The sequence below is a fragment of the Carettochelys insculpta genome, chromosome 3 (genome assembly GCF_033958435.1).
Source record: "Carettochelys insculpta isolate YL-2023 chromosome 3, ASM3395843v1, whole genome shotgun sequence".
NCBI classification, from domain to species: Eukaryota; Metazoa; Chordata; order Testudines; family Carettochelyidae; genus Carettochelys; species Carettochelys insculpta.
In genome coordinates this window covers 82,064,647-82,083,958 of record NC_134139.1, presented here as the reverse complement: position 1 = coordinate 82,083,958, position 19,312 = coordinate 82,064,647, and the positions used below count along the sequence as shown (strand labels likewise).

The 19,312-nt window shown below is 44.9% G+C and overlaps 1 long non-coding RNA gene across 1 annotated transcript; it reads right to left on the bottom strand.

The window, feature by feature from the left end:
• Positions 1–6,337: 6,337 nt before the first annotated feature.
• LOC142010359 (uncharacterized) lies at positions 6,338–19,269 on the bottom strand. The gene is made up of 4 exons (XR_012644776.1): positions 18,772–19,269; positions 10,742–10,873; positions 6,977–7,022; positions 6,338–6,529 (listed from the first exon to the last, which is right to left on the bottom strand). It is a non-coding gene; the product is annotated as an uncharacterized LOC142010359 (long non-coding RNA).
• Positions 19,270–19,312: the final 43 nt, after the last annotated feature.

Below are 19,312 nucleotides of genomic sequence, written 5' to 3'. Positions count from 1 at the left end.
CCCTTCTTCCTGAAACAAAATAGAAAGTAAGGTTCTTTCAAAGATTGGGTTTGTTTTTTTTTAAAGAGCCCCATCTACATTGCTTTCTTTCATAAGAATCTCTTCCAAAAAATTATGCATATGAAGCATGATATGTAAATCAGTGCATTTCTTTCAAAAGAGAAATACAAGTGTAGATGTAGCTGTAGCCAACCAGACTTGGGTTCCCCAGAGACGAGGCTGCACCCAGAAGGCGAGTGCTATATTTGGTTTATTGAAAGCGCGTGACAGCTGCGACAGGAGCCCCGGAGACGCCGCAGTCACCAGTGGGGGGGAAAGCCCGACGCGTCAGAGCTTCGCTCGGGGAGAGGCTCAGTAACAGGCCTCCTAACACTAGCTGATAAAGCTGAGCTCATTAACATAAGATTGCCTAAAATTGCCTATGAATTTCTTATCACTACTGCCAGCCTACTGCCAGCGTCGCCTTGAAATCTTGTCTAAGGCAAGGCAGCTTGAACAGTTGGTTTATCTGGTCCCGAGATTATAACGTCATTGATGTAGTGATAGTAGGCTGTCTGGTCAGGGAGGTCCAGACGCTCCAGATCGGCCTGCACTAGCTGATGGCAGATCGTCGGGGAGTGCTTAAAGCCCTGGGGTAACACGGTAAACGTGTACTGCTTTGTTAGCCACGTGAAGGAAAACTGCTCCTGACTCTCGGGATGAATGTCAACAAGAGAAAAACGCATTAGCCAGGTCTATGACGGCATGCAACGGCAGGGCCGCCACGGTGATGCACTCCAGAATGGTAACCATGTCTGGAACTACGGCCGTTAGCTCCGGGGTTACCTTATTGAGTTCTCGATAGTCCACTGTCATGCGCCACGAGCCATCCGGCTTCTTCACTGGCCAGATGGGGCTGTTAAAGGCGCTCAGCGTGGGGCGAATAATCTCCGCCTGCAGCAATGCAGCTATAGTGTCACTGATCTCCTGCTCTCCACCGGGAATGCGGTACTGCTTGACTGACAGCGGGGTCTGGGGGACCAGCAGGCGTACAGGCTCCCATTTGGGATGTCCCCAAAGTAGGGGCTCCACAGTTCTGATTGCCCGGATATATCGGGGGTGCCCAAAGGCAAACAGCCCATACTGTGTGTCCACACACCAGCCACACAAAACATCCATGCCAATGATGTATTCACCTAACGGCGCAGCCAGCACAGTCGCCCGAAAGGGAGGGGCTTTCCCCAGCGTGAGGGTGACCTCCACCGAATAAGCGGTGGTCTCCGCTCCTCCGAGGCCCTGCACAACCACCACGTGGCCCGCAGTCTGGGTAGAATGCAGAATGGTCACTTCAGCTCCAGTGTCTAACAGAGCAAGCACATGCTGCTCCCCTCCCCGGGGCCACTTGATGGTTAACGGGACGAATGGGCGCCAGTCCCCTGCTACCTGTTGCACAGCCACAGCCCGTACCACAGGGGACCCGCCTCCCCGTCACTTCCTGGGGGGAAGGGTCCAGTCGACTGGGGCACTGGGCTCGGTCCTTCCCCCAGCTTCTGTACCTTTCTGTGGTGCCTGAGTCTTGCCCACTCTCTTGGAGGCACTCACATCCTCGCTCCGCTGGGTAGGCAGCAATTGTAACCAACGCTTGTACAAGTCTGGTGTTGGCACACCATTGATCTCCTCACGGGGCACTCCTGCCTTCAGTAAATCTGTCCACATAGTTCTCCGAGTCACCTTAACGTGCCCTTTTTCCTGTCCAGAGGCTCCCGTCCGACCACCTTTTCCTTTTGTGGCACGGACCGCTTTCGCGCTGCCTATGACAGCCTCTAACTGCATCAATGTTCCCACCAAGTCACCTACAGTCCCGCCCGCTGCCACGACCACGGCCATAAGGGAGGCCTTCAGCTCGAGAGGGGCAAGGCGTAACAGAGTGGCCTTGATGGATTTCTGGACCGCTACATCGTCCGGTCCCATGTCGAGGGCCACAGCCCATGCCATGCCCAGCTGCCTCAGTGCACTCACCCCTTCTGGGATCGTACGCCAGGGCCTCACCTGTGCTTCCAGCTCCCCCGGGGAGGGGTAGACCTGGTCCACCGCCGCAGCCAACCAGCGGTACAGGGACGGCGCTTCCACAGCATTTCCCTGTCCATCGTTCAGACCTTGCACAGTCTGCACTCCCTGCCTGACTTGTGAATCCTGGGACAACACACCCATCTGGTGGAGCTCCGCAGGCAGTAGCAACACAGAATTGCCCGCATTGTCCCACACACGCACCAGCCAGGCCAAAAGGCCTTCCCCCGGCTCCTGCTTAAAACTCTTCACCAACTCCTGCAACTCACTTGTCTTAAACGTTCGCCAGACATCGGAGCGCAGTCGCCCCCCTTCCGACCTCATCTCCTGAACGGGACGCGCCTGTCTCGGGTCGGTAGGCACAGTCTCCCCGATCACCACCACCACCTCCTCCTCAGACAAGGAAGAGCTCCAAATGTTACCATCCCAGGTCTCAGGGTCCCAAGAGGCTAGCGCTAGGACGGCACGCACTTGGGCCTTCGACACCAGTGCTTTCCCTACTTTCATGCGCCGCCGATTTGCAACTCTCGCTGCCAACACCTCACAACGATGGGTTAACTCTTGCGTCCTTTCAGACTGCAAGGTAACCACCTCCTGCGCTATTGCCCGCGCATCCACCAAAGCGCAACATTCCTGCTCCTTCCCCGCCAGCGCCTTCTGCAGGCGGAGAAGCTCAGCACCCAGGGCCCAGAGGGCGGTTAGGAAAAGCTGTGCTACCTCTCCCGCCACCCTTTTTTCCGTCCCCGGCCGGCGGCTCAACCGCAGCCGACGCAACGCCCCTTCTACCTGTACCGGCGTCACGCCTGCCGCCTCCTGCAACTCCGGCCAGTCTGCCGGGGCTGCCCAACAGGCCACCATCCGCGCTACCGTTCCCCATTGCTCCATCGAGGGCCATCCTGGTATGCGCTGCAGGGACAGCGCTGGCTTCCCTGCCTCCCCTGCTTTCGACCAAAAGGGCATCGTACCTGGAGAACCCTGCTCGCTGCCAATTGTAGCCAACCAGGCTCGGGTGCCACAGAGACGAGGCTGCACCCAGAAAGCGAGTGCTATATTTGGTTTATTGAAAGTGCGTGACAGCCGCGACGGGAGCCCCGGAGACGCCGCAGTCACCAGTGGGGGGGAAAGCCCGATGTGTCGGAGCTTCGCTCGGGGAGAGGCTCAGTAACAGGCCTTCTAACACTAGCTGATAAAGCTGAGCTCATTAACATAAGATTGCCTAAAATTGCCTATGCATTTCTTATCACTATCTTTGGTAGCCTACTGCCAGCGTAGCCTTGAAATCTTGGCAAGCGCGGCTTGTTCTGCAGCTGTTCCCATGGCAGTTTGCAGCTTTCACCTTGCACAGACTGGTCTGTTCAGATTCTCCTGAGGATTCACAGAGGGGTCGATCTGCTCTCATGAGACCGTTACAAACTCTTCTCGCACCCTACAGTAGCCGAAATGACTCAACAGATAAAGAAGATAAACAAGAATTGAAAAAACAACCTAATGGTAAAATGAACAATTTTTGTAAAGTATTAGTCGCTGTAGAAATAAAGAACCTTAAGGATGGCCCTGGTGTGAGACCTGAACCAAAGTCAGCAAAAGTTATACTATCAGAAATAGGCAGACCCTCTCAAAAGCAGCTGTTGGCCTGCAAGTCACTGTCCATGACATGAACTGGGCATCAGTATTGCTGTCACTGCTAAAACACACAGAACATGTCAATCTACTGCATCAGGACAATACAAAGCCACTCCAACCTAGCACGTGATAAAATGGTTTGACAAAAGTGATGAATTGTGATATTTTATCATAAACATCAGGAGTGAAAGTACCATGACAGGTGGTTTTGTCTGAAACATTAAGAAGAAAGTACAAGGGAAGATGATAAATGTGTCATGGAACACAGGATGCATAAGGTATGTATAACAGATCGTTTAACTCCATAAATGTTGAGCTACGTCACCAGCTTAGAGAATAGTGGAAAGTCCTGCCTCTGACTGAGCTGAGTCCATTGCAATAAGCATATATACATGTGTTAGCATAACTGTAGACATTTGATCCAGGGAGCTAGGAGCATGCTTGGCTGATGATAAACCTGGCTTGGTGCCTTCATACCCTCCTTGGGGGTTCTCATGGAGTCTGCTGTGCTGCAGGGAGGAAGGTGAGCACGTGCAAGCAACTGAATGGTTATTTCACAGCGCAAGATACCTGTTAGGACAGCACACCAACACAATGCTTCTGATCAGTGTCTTGACCTAGCCATTCCTAATTTTTTTTTTTTTAAAGAAATGCTTCTAATATGTAATTTTATCAAACTATTTCTTCCTACTCCACCACAGCTTGTTTTTTTAAAGAACTGCCTGGAAGGAGATTAGTTAATGCATTTCTTAAGAATCAAGTACTTCTAGTAGTATGCATATCAAATACCATGTGTGTGCATAGTGTTCTTCTGTAAGAAATCTGTCAACTAACCCTGAAATTTTGGGGGAGAAGCAAGAGTAACAAGGTCAAAAACATAGACTTTTCTCTTTTCCAAAATGAAGGCACACCTTCTATATTCAGAAAATGTTCCCAAAACAATGACCTATTAGAAAAATTAACACTAGCCCTCCAGAGGGAAAAAAGCATTTATTATGTTATGAAAAATTATTAAATAGTTTATAGGCATTTATAATACAGTATTGGGCCATCCATGACACAGCGTGTTAGCACACAATTAAACAATATGTTAATCCATTGTTGTCATTCCTGTAAAGATTTAGCTTAGTATCTATGATTCTGGCAGATCAGGTGGCTGCTCAGTCCCCAAGTCTCTACTGAGTACAAACCAATATACAGCTGGAATCTGTCAGGCTCAACTGTTAATACTGTTACAATAGATGTTAGAATTCTAAGTGTGTGTTTAGCGTTTATACCTTATGAATACTTGTAATTTGCTGCCTGCATTGATCTCATTTGCAGCATTTGTATTCCATAATATTTGAGTGTTTGCATTGGTAAGCACCTGCAACTGTAAATCACCAGACTGGATAGAGACATGAACTATTGTGACATGCTGACCACTGGCAGATGTTCTGTCCTGCAAAAAAGGAAGTCCCATTGACACCAGCCAAACTAGATTGGAACATTAAAGAGGAGTAAACACTTTGCTTACTCATCCCAATCCTCTGACTTGTCTTATAACCAAATTCCTCCTATCATCTGAGCTCGCAGCTCAAAGCAGAAATAGGATAGGTTTTGGGTTCTGTTTTTTTTCCCCAAATCTAATAAGGGGGAACTGTATCTTTATACTGCTTGGACTTGGAGAGGGGAGACAAGGACCATTAGCCATAAGTTTAAGATCCCCAGTGCTTAGCCCTAAGAAACATACAGAGCTTGCTTATTACAAAAGCATCTATAATATTTTTTAAATTGGAACTTGATTATGTACATATGTTTACCTTCTTTAGCTTTGTAATTAACTCTTGTTTTCTTCTGCTATATATCTTTGAATAAGGACAACTTCTTACAGAATTAGAAACAAGTGTTTGCATTGGTATGAGATCTAATGTGCAATTGACCTATGCTAAGTGACTAGTACAATGGGACTGGGAGTAACCTGAAATTGCTGTGATCCTTAGACCAAGGAACTAGCAGTCAAAAAAGCAGGTTTATCAGCTTGATGTGACAGATCAGAGGACCCAAGAGGACTGTCAGACTCCATGTCAAGACTTTTAGTGTCTGAGGCATTTATACTTGATATTTGGTTGGTGAAATCTAAATACAGAACACACCAACAATTTGGGATTTGTGCCCTGTTTTCTAGAGTTTACCCTAAGGTTTATGCTCACATTCTCAAGGCACTGCAGGATAGCTTAACACAGGCATAACTGACAGAAGTCACATGCCATGGTTAAATAAGTGTATAGATTGTAGCCCCAGCACTGTTAAAATTTCAAACTGCGTATTGATAGCTTTAAAGTCAGTGAATGAACCACAGTTCTATGATGGTCTTGGTGGAGTGGGCGGGGGGGAGATGAGAGAATTTGTTTGCAGAGGGAAATGTCTTACAAATAGAGAGCCCTAATTCTAGAGTAAAGAATCTTTCTTATAAGTTTTGACCAGGTGCTATGTGAAGAAAGGTAGTGAGGTCTAAAGACCCTCAGGTCATGTTGTTTAGAGTAGCTCATAAATGAGTGTGCCAATTTCAGATAAACTGCCAGAAACACAGTAGACACCCCAAACTTGTTATTGTCTATGCTTAAACTTCAAGCCAATAATGGGTGTATACTCCTGGATCATATTATTACCCGTAGTCACAAATGATCCTCTTCAGCCTCCCAGTGCATCTTGTCACTAGATAACCTTTCATCAAAGTCTAGTTTATTAAAACCAAAACTTCACATTTGGTTACTCCAATACTATAGTCAGTCACTTACACCAGGTCAACTGATCATGTGTTTCTATTGGGGGTGCACATCCACACATGCATTGATGCACATAACAAAATGTACTCCACCTATGGATGGAAAAAAAGAGGGAACGCTAGTCTGCTAACATATTGGACTTGCAAACTTTAATACACCTGTCATTGGTACATTAACTGCTACAACCTTGCTAACATTGCTTTTTCTTAACTAATAAGCATTTAGTTTACTAGAGACCAGCTGTCAGCATTGTCTTTGAGGTGAGATCCAGAGTTTACCCACTGTGGGTGCTCTGCTACTGAGCTGGGCAGCACCTGAATCTCTGCTGGGTGGCTGCCCAAGCACTCAGCTTACATGAAATACTGTAGCAGACATAGTAATTTCAGAGATACCTAGACTAGCTCTCAGAGTCTGTCCAATTGCTCAGTATTCCACCCTGTCAGAATCAATCAGATCAGAGATACAGGATCATCCCCTGGATTCATTTTTATAGTTTACAGCTGTTTTCTTCAGAAAACAATCTGGTAAATGTTACCCACCTCAGCATATCCTGTTCCTTACTTGATAGGGTAGGTGGATTTCTCACTGTAGGAAAAAAATGGTTCATGCTTTGATGTTGTTTACAGTTTGAGGGCTCCAATCCCATTTGATGGACAAGCCAAGTACAGTTACTTACATAATGCATTCAATTACAACAACCAGAACTCATTTTTCATTAGTTTTCATGAAGTTTAAACATCAAGTAACTATACCTTTAATTTAGAGATAAGTAATTATGGGGTAGATGTAATGTATCTATACCAAAAACAAGTGAAGACAATGATAGTTCTCTGATGCCCACAAATAGTCCTATACCTCTGAGGCCACTTAACGTTTCTTTGATATTTAGACACAAGTCAACTGGCCTATGGCTTTGTGAGCTTGTCTGCCAGCATCACATCTTCCACAGATGCCACAAAAGGAGACAAGCACAGTGTTACTGACCTAACTGCAGCATCAGAAAGCACAGAAAATATGTAAGCACCAACTGAGAGGGACACTGTATCAGGGAAACTAAAGCTTGAGGAGGCAGCTGAGGAAAGCCCACTAAACCACTGACCTGAGGTCACTGGGAAGGAGATGCTGCAGCTATTGTTTGTGGCCCAGCAGGATGCATGACAATCCAGCAGAGCTGTGAAAACACAGACAAGGCTGCTACGCAAATGACACTTGGCAGCTCTGCACATGCTCGTTGTTATTGCCTGCTTTCTCTGTTCTAACCTTCGTTTTGGGTAGTTGATGATGTTGGACCCTGGCTACATAGGTGTGCCAGCACTTGAGCAACCATGGGGGAAAAAAGTGGGTGCTCAGCATTGACTGGCAGCTCCTCTCTTCTCCCCAGTGCCTACCACCTGCTAGCAGGACCCTCCCATCAGCTCTTCCCCTTGATCCAATGCCTGCTGTGGATCAGCTGTTTCGTGGCAGGCAGGAGGCACTGGTGGGAGGGGAGGAAAGGGACCAGGAGGGGAAGAGGCAGAGTTGGGGGTGGGAGGTTGAGGGGCACAGGCAGAATGGGGGTAAGGCCTGGGGCTGAATGGGGGTAAGGCCTGGGGCCAAAAGAGGGTCAAGAATGCCCCAGCAACTTAGATGGTTCCTCTGGCTAGCTCATGAAAAAATCTCTCTGTAGAAGTACTCAGATGGTTAGACCTCAGATCTTAGTGAGCTAGTTCAATCAAAGCTACCTCAGGAATGGCTACATGTGCTGCAATCATCCATAATGATTGCAGTGTCAGTGTACCCTAAGGGAAGTTCATAACTGGGACTATAAATCTGGTCTCTCAGAGCCTGTTAGCTTTGTCAGACTGAACCAAACCTTGATTTAACATAGACTTCAGCGCAGGCTAAAGTTTAAAAAAGGGCTGGGTCTTTGAAAGAGATTACCACCTAAATGGCTGTGCCCTCATGTCTTTAACAACTTTTTTTTTTTTATAAGCACTAAACTAATTGTAATGGATTTCGAGAAACAGGGTTGACCTATTTCTGATCGCCCGCTCACTCATTGTAAATTAGTCTGCAGCCCACAGTTCCCATACCATGATGGATGCATAACAAATGGGAATTCCAGTATGAAGTTGTGATCACTTATGCAAAATCTTCTTACTGGATATGTCTTAGCCAACTTTAGGACTGGTTTTACAGGACCAGAAGGAGGAAGCATTTAACACTTATCCACTACAAGTGATCAACAGAAATAGCTTGGTGAAAGATCAAGATCCAGGCACCTACAGCAGAGTACTCAACTCTCACAAACATCTTAATTAACATTTGTACAGCATTTTAAAGATAGCCTGAAATATAGCACCAAATATTAGTACTGCACTGTCCAGGCTCAGACCAGGAATTCCACATTTTCTGGGTGGATCCCACTTCTATTGAAAGAAACACAACCCCACCCCCAAACAAAAAGCATGTAATACTGCCTTACAACGTGATTTTTTTTCATGTGAATGTAAAGTACAAATTTACATGACCGTGTCTGTATAATGAAAAATAAAGATAAACACAAAGTAAAATTTCGTATCATTAGCTTTTCTCATAGCAAGCAGATAAGCAGCTACTCAAGAATGGTCTATTAGCTCTTGTGATGGAAAATGTACTGTTCAGTGCATTTATGAATCCTCAAAATCTGCATTTTGTATTTTAAATTGTAATGGCTTTCCAGCTGAACGTGCATGCATGAGTGTATTTGCATGGAGAGCTCCGCCTACCAGTAGGTAACCCAGTTTCCTCTCAGCTTAGAGAAAAATCCCTACCATCTGCTATAGAGTTGCATTGGCAAGTGTGAGAGAGCTCTGAGTCATTTAAAAGCTAACAGGTACCGTCAAAACTTGAGAAGGATTTGCTCAGGCGTTTATTAGCAATTCTGTTCTACCTCATGGTTAAAAATAATAGTATGTCTGTTTGAAACAGTGAGCGTCATTTAAACAACATGAAACGTGGATCCATGTTCCTTAAATTTATTTAACGTCGTTTTATGGGGAAACAGTAATGAGATGAAATGAACAGATGTTTTGTAAAGCTTCAGTGATGGTGTGCACAAAACTGCTGTCTCTGATTACCATCAAGTGGACTTAGCAAATTTACTGTATTGCATGTAGTATAAAAAGAATGCAATGACATCCAGTGGCGACAGTCTCATATGCTTGGCATTACAAGGAAGGACGTAGCCACTGTTTAGCAGACTGTCAGTGGTCATTTCCATCCCTTTAGTATCTAGTTACTACATTCAGGAGGACTATAATACAGTAAACTCTTTCATATCTAGCAGCCCCAGGACTGGGAGGTGGTCAGATACTCATATTCCAGATAAGAGAGGTATACCTAACAATGCACAACACTAAAGAAAAACAAAATTAGATATTAACAAAAATGTATGCAGAGTACTTTATTTACCAATAATAGTAGTATTGTACATTGTAAACTTATAGCATATTTGCTGCATTTACTTTCACTATACTGTACTTATGGCAAACATAACTAAAATTTACTTAGGGTTAAAATGCTGGTCATCTGAGAGTTCTGGATGATAGAATGCCTATATGAAAGATTTTACTGTGTACACACCCACACATTATAATCTAACGCTGGTTGTGTAAGGACTAATTTGAAAAGCATTAGTAGTTTATAGGCCTGATCCTGAGTACTTCCACTATTGTAATGTTAGATATTGCAACCCATCCATGAAGCATCTGAATCCTGCCCACAGAAAATCAACAGCAAGAACAAAGTCCCTAATGGAATTCTTTAAGGGTCTGGCATGTCACCCTTTTAGGGATCAGAGCTTTGATTGGTAGGGTTTGGTTTTGTTTGTTTTAGTGGACAAGGGTTGAAAGGGGTTGGGAATGAAAGAGGTGTTTGAACAGTGTCTCCCTGATCGTGAAAACGTACTCTCACAGAGGAAGGCCAGATACCATTTCCTAAAGACAGCAAGACTGGATTGGTCTGATCTCCAGAAGATTATAGCTAGATCCTCTTGGCAGAGAATGCTGCATTGACAGCTCTCTCATTTTATCTTGGTCTTAAAGAGCTCCACTGTCCTAGAAGAGAATAATTTTCTCTGTGCTTCACAGATCAAAATTAAGCATTTCACATAATAATGATTTTACTAAAACGTGGCTCTGCCCTGTACATACCCAAAACAGTGGCAGTCTCTCCAGTCTCTTTCACAGTACTTGAGAGAGTTCTAGGAACCACTGAAAAACCCAATCTCATATCTCACACCTGAAAGATCTTTACAGCTATCTTTTCTGAGATGGAGGGCTTACCTCCAAGAAGTCACATACGAGAGCCAATGGTCCATGGGTGGTGCTCCACATCTGCATTGTTTGGCTGACAGCAGTTTGATATGCCTGTCAACACTTCTTTCCCGTCACACAGCACCACTGCATTAGGGAATGCTGGAAAACAGGACAGCAAGTGTACTATATCAACTGACAGCACGTATAACACCAATATTTAAAAAGGGCTCTAAAGGAGACCCTAGCAATTATAGACCGGTAAGTCTAACGTCAGTACTGGGCAAATTAGTAGAAACAATAGTAAAGAATAAAATTGTCAGACATGTAGAGGAACATGATTTGTTGAGCAAAAGTCAACATGGTTTCTGTAAAGGGAAGTCGTGTCTTACTAATCTATTAGAGTTCTTTGAAGGGGTTAACAAGCATGCGGACAGGGGGGATCCAGTAGACATAGTATCGTTAGATTTCCAGAAAGCCTTTGACACGGTCCCTCACCAAAGCCTCTTAGGTAAATTAGGTGGTCATGGGATAGGAGGAAATATCCTTTAATGGATTGGGATCTGGTTAAAAGACAGGAAACAAAGGGTAGGAATAAATGGTAAATTTTCACAACAGAAGTGGGTAACTAGTGGCATTCCGCAAGGGTCAGTCCTGGGACCAATCTTGTTCAACTTATTTTTCAATGATCTACTAGAGAAAGGGGTAAGCAGTGACGTGGCAAAGTTTGCACGACACCAAACTGTTCAGGATACTCAAAACCAAAACAGACTGTGAAGAACTTCAAAAAGATCTCAGCAAACTGAGTGATTGGGCAGCAGAAGGGCAAATGAAATTTAATGTGGGTAAGTGTAAGGTAATGCATATTGGGAAAAATAACCCTAATTATACATATAATATGATGGGGTCAAATTTAGCTACAACAGATCAGGAAAGGGATCTTGGAATTATAGGGGATAGTTCTCTGAAAACACCCACACAGTGTGCAGCGGCAGTCAGTAAAGCAAATAGGATGTTAGGAATAATTAAAAAAGGGACAGAAAATAAGACAAAGAATATCTTACTTCCCCTATATAAAACTATGGTACACCCACATCTTGAGTACTGTGTGCAGATGTGGTCTCCTCACCTCAAAAAAGATATACTGGCGTTAGAAAAGGTTCAGAAAAGGACAACTAAAATGATTAAGGGTTTGGAACGGGTCCCATCTGAGGAGAGGCTAGTGAGACTGGGACTTTTCAGTCTAGAAAAGAGGAGACTGAGAGGCAATATGATAGAGGTATATAAGATTATGAATGGTGTGGAGAAAGTGAATACAGAAAAGTTATTTACTTGTTCCCATAATATAAGAACTACAGGACACCAAATGAAATTAATGGGTAGTAGGTTCAAAACTAATAAAAGAGAGTTTTTCTTCACACAGTGCACAGTCAACCTGTGGAACTCCTTACCAGAGGACACTGTGAAGGCCAGGACTCTTAACACAGTTTAAAAAAGAGCTTGATAAATATTTGGAGGTTAGGTCCATGGATGGCTATTAGCAAGGGGTAAGGTGTGGTGCCTAGCCTTTTGTCGAAGGCGGGAGATGGATGGCAGGAGACAAATCGCTTCATCATTGTCTTTGGTTCACCTCCTCTGCGGCACCAGGCATTGGTTACTGTCGGCAGACAGGATACTGGGCTAGATGGACCTTTGGTCTGACCCAGTATGGCCGTTCTTATGAAGCAAGAGCCCAGTTGCTAGGGCAGAATCACTAAGGTGTAGAACTGATACATTTTCCATCAGATAAAAACCTCAGTTCTTGGTCTCCCAAATACAGCTGCAGACTCAAGTGATCACTTCCTTCAGGACCACAAAAGAAAGCTCAATGATTCTGTTTCCCATAACATCTGCCAAACTTGGGAGTCTCCCAGAAGCAGACCTATCCCAATCAAAACAAAATGTCCTTTTCTGCTCTAAGAGGGAGGATACCGCCACAACTCATAGGCAGACATGTTGACAATGCAATGGCCCTGTACTGTACTATATGCTAACCTACTCTTATCTCTGATCCTCTAGACTTTATTCAAACTGCACCAGGATAGAAATAGGTTTATTTTCATAGCACTATCGTGGTCAAGACAAGTGTGGTACTCAAATCCTGTGTGCGTCTCTGACTTCTTCTCACAGAACTGAGAGAATTTGATCCATCCAACCCTATTTTTCTTAAACATGAGAACAATGTCCTGAGATGATCAAGAGCATGGTTCTAGCCTGTTTTGATAAGGTCCAGTAAATTCTCCTATCTAGCAGGGAACCTATGACTCACAAAACCATACCTGGAGAAGTGGAAATGCTTCTGCTATTCATATTTATTTCACTCTTCACCAAGCCTCACAGATTCCACTCTCTAAATTCTGGAGTACCTGTTGGACTTAAAGATGCAATGTCTACTAGCTCAGCTGGAGTACATTCATGCTGTATGTGCTAACAGCCTTGCACTCAACCATCAAAGTCTGTTCAGCCTTTGTCCACTTTATGACAGCTAGATTCCTTAAGGGCTTACACAACTTGTTTTAGCCCATATGGAACCTGAGCCCCCAGCAGGACCTAAATTTGGCTGTCAATGCCCAGAGAAAACTTCCCATCGAACTGTTGCCTATCTGTTCTCTTTTCTGTCACTCGTCTTTATTCCTCAAAGCCATTACTTCAGCCAGATGAATGGGGGAGCTCTGTGATCTTATGGCTGACCTGCCATATACCAGCCTTTACAAAACCAGTCTTCATATCATAGACATTAGAGGCACCCTCACCTTCTACCTTCACAAAACTAAGACTGTCCAGGCCTCTCCTAGACTACTGGCATCATTTGCAGAGAAGATGAAAGGTCAGCCTACTTCTACTCAAAAGGCTGACAAACTGTGTCCTGGGTTGCATCGTAATCTGATCTGACTTCTTTGGGATGCATCCCCCTTACCGATCAAGAGAACATTCCACTAGAGCACAGTCCACAGCTATGCCTACTAATGAATGTTCCCATAACAGAAATCTGTAGGACTGCAACTGTCTTCTATACGTATATTTACCAAGCTTTATATCATTTTACTACTACCAGGTTACCACATTTGGTGACAGTGTGCCATGCTGTCTTCGATTTGCCTCCTCAGGAGCCAACTTCTTGCTGAGCTACTGCTTAGGAGTGTCCTATGGTACTGAACACATAGGGAGTTATATTCAAAGACAGAGATGTTACCTTACATTACAGTAATTTGAGTTCTTTTAGATATTTTGTCCTTACAGGGGCTCCAACTCCCAACTTCTCTTCTTTTGGCTGTGGAGCCTCTGCTTTCGTGGTCCAGAAGTGAGTGACAGCAGGTCCATAAATCCCTATATGGCCTCATTTGGAGGCCCCATGGTGCTGTTCTGTGTAGGTGTGGGTCCATGCATACAGCTATGCTCCAGTTGAGAGCGCACAGGCATGCATGCATCCCATGCTGGAGCACTTATAGGGACAAAACATTTTGAAGAACTCAAGTTACTATTAGGTAAGTAACCTCTCCTCCTACATCCAAGATTTTTATTTCTTGTAGGATTTCTGGCATTTAAAAGTGGCAGTACTTGCATAAATTGAGACTGAAATATATGTTATCAGCATACCACTGGCAGCTAACTCCATGACATAACATGTGTTCTCTCTCCCCTAGTACTCTCATGGATACTGAAGAGGAAAGAATATGGATCCCTGTGGGACACTGGAAATGATGGCCTTCGGAGAGGTGAACCAATCATCCATTACCACACTGAGTTCTGCTGCAGAAAAACAATTGGAGCACTGTGCCTATTTATTCCTACAAAGTCATATTAGCAGGTTAATGCCATATTTTGTAATTCATTGTGAGAGAGGCTACAGACAGGTCCAGTAGCATGAGCATGGAGACCTTACCTGAGTCCATAGGCATGAGGAGATTGTCTTTTAATCCCACTAGAGCATTCTCTGTTTCGATACCTAGTCTGAAATTCAGCTGTGAGACATACAGAATGTTGGCTGATGTCACATGTTGACGAAGCCTGATGATTCCTACTTTCTCAGTTATTTTGCCCTGGAATAGTAAACTGAAGGAAGACCAGTGCTTGAAGAGATCTTTGGGATCAAACAGATTTCTTGGAGTTTGGATGAACTATTTGAATTTTTGAGAAGTTTAGTAACTGCACCTCTCAGAAGGAGGCACTGAGCATTTCCATTCTTCACTACCTTTTACCAGCCAAGAGGGCTTGGATCCATTTCACAGGTTGTGGCTCTAATATTTTTCAGTGCTTCTAGGGTTTCAGCATGCGTAATAAGGCTAAACTCAAGTCAGGGATGGTACGTTGATGGTAAAGCCTGGTCAGCTACGGTTTGCTTTCCTAGTTAGTCCCATATGCAATCTGGTATCTATCAGTGAATTGTGCTGACAGCTTTTCACAGTAGTTAAGGCTTGGGTCTTGGCTATGCATTCTGAATTATTTCACTATGCAGAATAACTCCGCTGACAAAGATTCTACTGCCCTCACTGTGGAGGAAGTCTCATTTTGTCGTCTTTCCTGCCATTGCATAATCCTGCAACGGTTGTTTGTACTGTTGGCAGAGGAATTCAAGTTTCTGATTGGGTATTACACCTGCAGAAATGTATCGGTGAACCGTGGTGATGTTGATGATCAGTGGGGAACAGATGGGAGAAGGATAGCTTAGAGCCAAAGTATCAATGATAGATTCATCGATTCCAAGACAAAATGGGGGGACAGCAATTGTGATGTAGTCTGACCTTCTGCATAACATAGACTGTAGTGTAGAACTTCCCTGAAAGAACTTTTTTAACAAGAATATGTCTGTATCTTATAAATAAATTAATATTAGGCCCTGTATTTGGTGGTTTATTCTCACATAGCAAGCTGAAAACCGAGGGAGATAAGCAGTCTTTGGGGTGGGTAAGCTTTGCTGCTCAAAACCCTGTTTGGAAGAAGGAAAAGCTGTGATCTCTGGCTACGTCTACAGCATGTGGGTAATAGCATCAAGGTCCTTTGAAGATGATGGTGTTCTGGTTATCCAGATGCCAGAAGCCTGACAGTGCTGTGCTGGATTAGAGCTAAGTCACTTTGCTTAGATAGTACTGTGTCTCGGATTTTGGTTGCATGTTAGAAAACTGTTGCATTATTAAACTGTTGCATTCAAAAAAGAAAAAAAAAACTACATCCAGGATTATCAGGATAGCTGAATAGGAGTTCAAAAGTACAATACTGTCTTCTTCAAAATATTTATATTGGTTAAATCTTTTTTCATCGCTCAGTGAAAAAGGTGACATTGTGAGTATTTTGCAAGACTCCTGAAGCAAAAAATGGGGGAGGGGAGTGCATGGTATTGCTAACAACTGCTGTTTAAATGGAGAGAAGAGTCCAGCACCTGGCCCTTTGAAGATGGGTGGTTAAAAAATATCCCCACTAAAAGCTGCTTTTTAAAAAGCCAATGCCCAAATCTTTTAAGATACCCATTTTAATACATCTGGTTTACTCTGACAGGGGTAAATGGACCAGAAAGTGTGCAGTGAACTTTTGCCCATTCAAAATGACACTCAAATGCACATTATCACAGCCTCTATGAAGCCTGTCATCTTCGCAAAACCCAGTAAATTGCAGTAGCATGTTCCCTTCCGCTCACAAACTTTTCTGCCTCTTCTACTGCCAAAATGTTTGGAATGCCGTCAGTAATACAGCAGTCAGGAAATCTTTTTAAAACACACTCATCAGTTTTCATCTTCCTACCAATACAAAGCTTGCTGTCAGGATACACGCCTGAGTAATTTCCAAATCTGAAAGTGGCTTCTTATGGTGCTGCAATATCTAAGTGAGGTATAGGGAAACAATGCTGTCTCGGCATACTATTATTCACTGAACTCTGCAGAGGTTTGATTTGCTCTGTCAGAGTTGGACTGCATCACAAGAATTCAGCTAGCCTACAATTATGATCCTGGCTTTGGTTTGCCAGAAAAATCATTGTGCATTGAAGTAAATGTTGCTTATTTCCTCCTCCTCATACAGCTGCCACATTTATATTCCCCATCATAATGATTTCATATGAAGTAACTATATGCTCACCCTAGTTTCTGGATTCCTAAAAAAAAATACCTTGGATGCAGGGTTCCCTAACTGATATCTCATAAGGCAATTTGATATTCCATCAAAGTGCATTTACATGGATTGCAATAGATAACGTAATTAGAGGAGCAGATTCCAAAGTTATGTGAACAGGCAGAAGCATCTGACAAAACTAAACTAATCCCACATGGAAGAGAATGAGGAACAATTTTCCACACAAACTACTAGCAGGATTTGGAGAATTGTGAATTCTATTCTATATCAGTTCTTATAATGTGCTTATTCCCCAAGTGTCTGCAAGCCATCCAGAAGTGCAGTAAGCAACATAACTAATATCTCTCATTTGTATTCTTTCGGCGTCTCTCCTGGGGAAGAAATGTGTGGTAGAATGTTTTGGGTAGAATGTTTTAATTTTGTTTATAATATATAAACACAAACAAAGTGCTATAAGTTTGCTAGCCCTCAACAAGTACACATTGCACTTAAAGCAGAACGTAAGTGAGGTTTGTGATGGTCCTTTGTTCCTTGGAAAAGCCAGTGAAAAAGTGCTGTCTCCTGCCCAGATCAGTTTCACCCTCACTGTAGAGTGCTCCCTTGTGCCACAGCACAGTTGGCCACAGTCTTCATCTCTGAGCTTTAGGGAATCTTCCAGATATCCTTCTGAGCCCAGGTCATTGAGTAATTTGAAGGGAATGAGTGAGACCTTGAACCTGACTTGATATTTTTGAGTAAGACCGTGCAGTACACAAAGTACAGATCAGACACGTTCACAGTATCCCACATTGCTTAAGTCACGTGCTGCAGTAGCTTGTACTATCCTGTGGTATACTCTAAGGGCTGAGCACATCATGCCCAGGTATATCCCAGTGCTGCAGCCCTGCCAAAAGTGAGAAAGATCATAGAATCATAGAAGAGTAGGACTGGAAGGGACCTCGACAGGCCATCGATGTGAATAGCTGAAGCCAGGTCATCATTCAACAGAAATGGACGGATGATCCTTTCCACTCAGAGGGAACAGAGAAAGCACTATTTATGGATGCTTCTATGTCAGAGCTTAGCATCAGTTAGAAATCCAGGCAGCATGCCCATACTATGGACTAAACTGAAACTCTCAAAATGTTTTCCTCTGCCCAGCTGCATTCCCTTTGTGTTGCTCAGGCTCATCTTCCACCAGCTGCTGTTCATCCATGAACAGCTCTGTGACTGTATATGGTGAAGGATAGGTGAGCTGGTGGCACCTGAGTCCCTGTAACCCACTCAGTTTCTCCAGTGGTTGCATGTACACATTGAATAGAACTGGAGAGAGAACTGACCCTTGTGGATGTCTACAAGTGAGAAGCCTGGGGGGGTGCAATTTCTCATCCCTACTACTAAATGTGTCCCTTCAGGAAAGAGTCATGCATCCTCCCTCAGATAAGAAAACAATATTATCTGGTCAACTGTGTTCAATGCTACAAGGAGGTCCAGAAGAATGAGATTAATGTCTGCCTTCCATCCACAGCCAGGAAGAGATGATCCATTAGCAACCCCACAGCGGGTTCCAGTCCCATGAGTCCAGATGGTGCCAGGTCTAGGGGATTAGCTCCATTAAGATGTGCTTGAAAGTGCCTTTGCTTAGCTTCGTTCTGAGCTTTGGGTTTTGCATCTGTGGGCTTTTCCTAACATCACCCCTAGCGAGGCACAAATATGCTCGGTGGTGGGCAAACTCCAAAGAGGGATAACTCCCAGTGGGGGGAGGGGGAGCTGCACTGAATTCCTTTCTCCTGACTGTAACCCAGCTGCCCTGTATTACTCTAGCGCGGGCCTACGAGCCCCAGTCACCACTAGACAGCCAGTAGCTCAAGGGCCCGGCCCACCCCATCTGTGCGCAGAAGGCCGCTCCTCCAGGCGCCCCCGCCCCGAGCCTTGCAGGCAGACTGAAGAGCGCCTCAGGCGCGACCTGCGGGACTCACTCTCGCTCTGCCATCAGGGAGGGGAAAGACCCGCCGCTCTTCTCCAGGTACGGCGGCAGGGGCCGGGCACAGCCGTTCTCCCGCCCTCAGGGTTCGAGCGGCCGAGCCGTAGCACAACCGCCACGCGGCGCGACGTCCACACCTGAGAGCCGACAGACGGGCACGCGCTCTCAGCGCCGCTCCAGGGCGCATGCGCTGAACAAGTCACGAGGGGTGGCGAGGGGGGCTTCACGCAGCTGTCCGAAGCGGTAGATGTGACATCACCGCGGTTGGATTGGCTAGCTGCGAACGTCACTCATGACATAACAAAAGGCAAGTTGCATTCGGTAGGTTCGGCTAAGTGGAGACTTGGCTTTTTAACTGTCCTTATCCGTGCTCTCTGCGCCACACCGCACAACAGGAGCCTGGGCCGACGCTCCCTAACCCACGCAGTGAGCGCTCGGAGTGCGCCTGAGTATTCTCACACGCCCCCTGGCCCTTAGCTAGCCAATTGGAGTCCTTGCCTGGCGTGGTGGGCGGAAGAACCAGCGCTGTCTCTGTA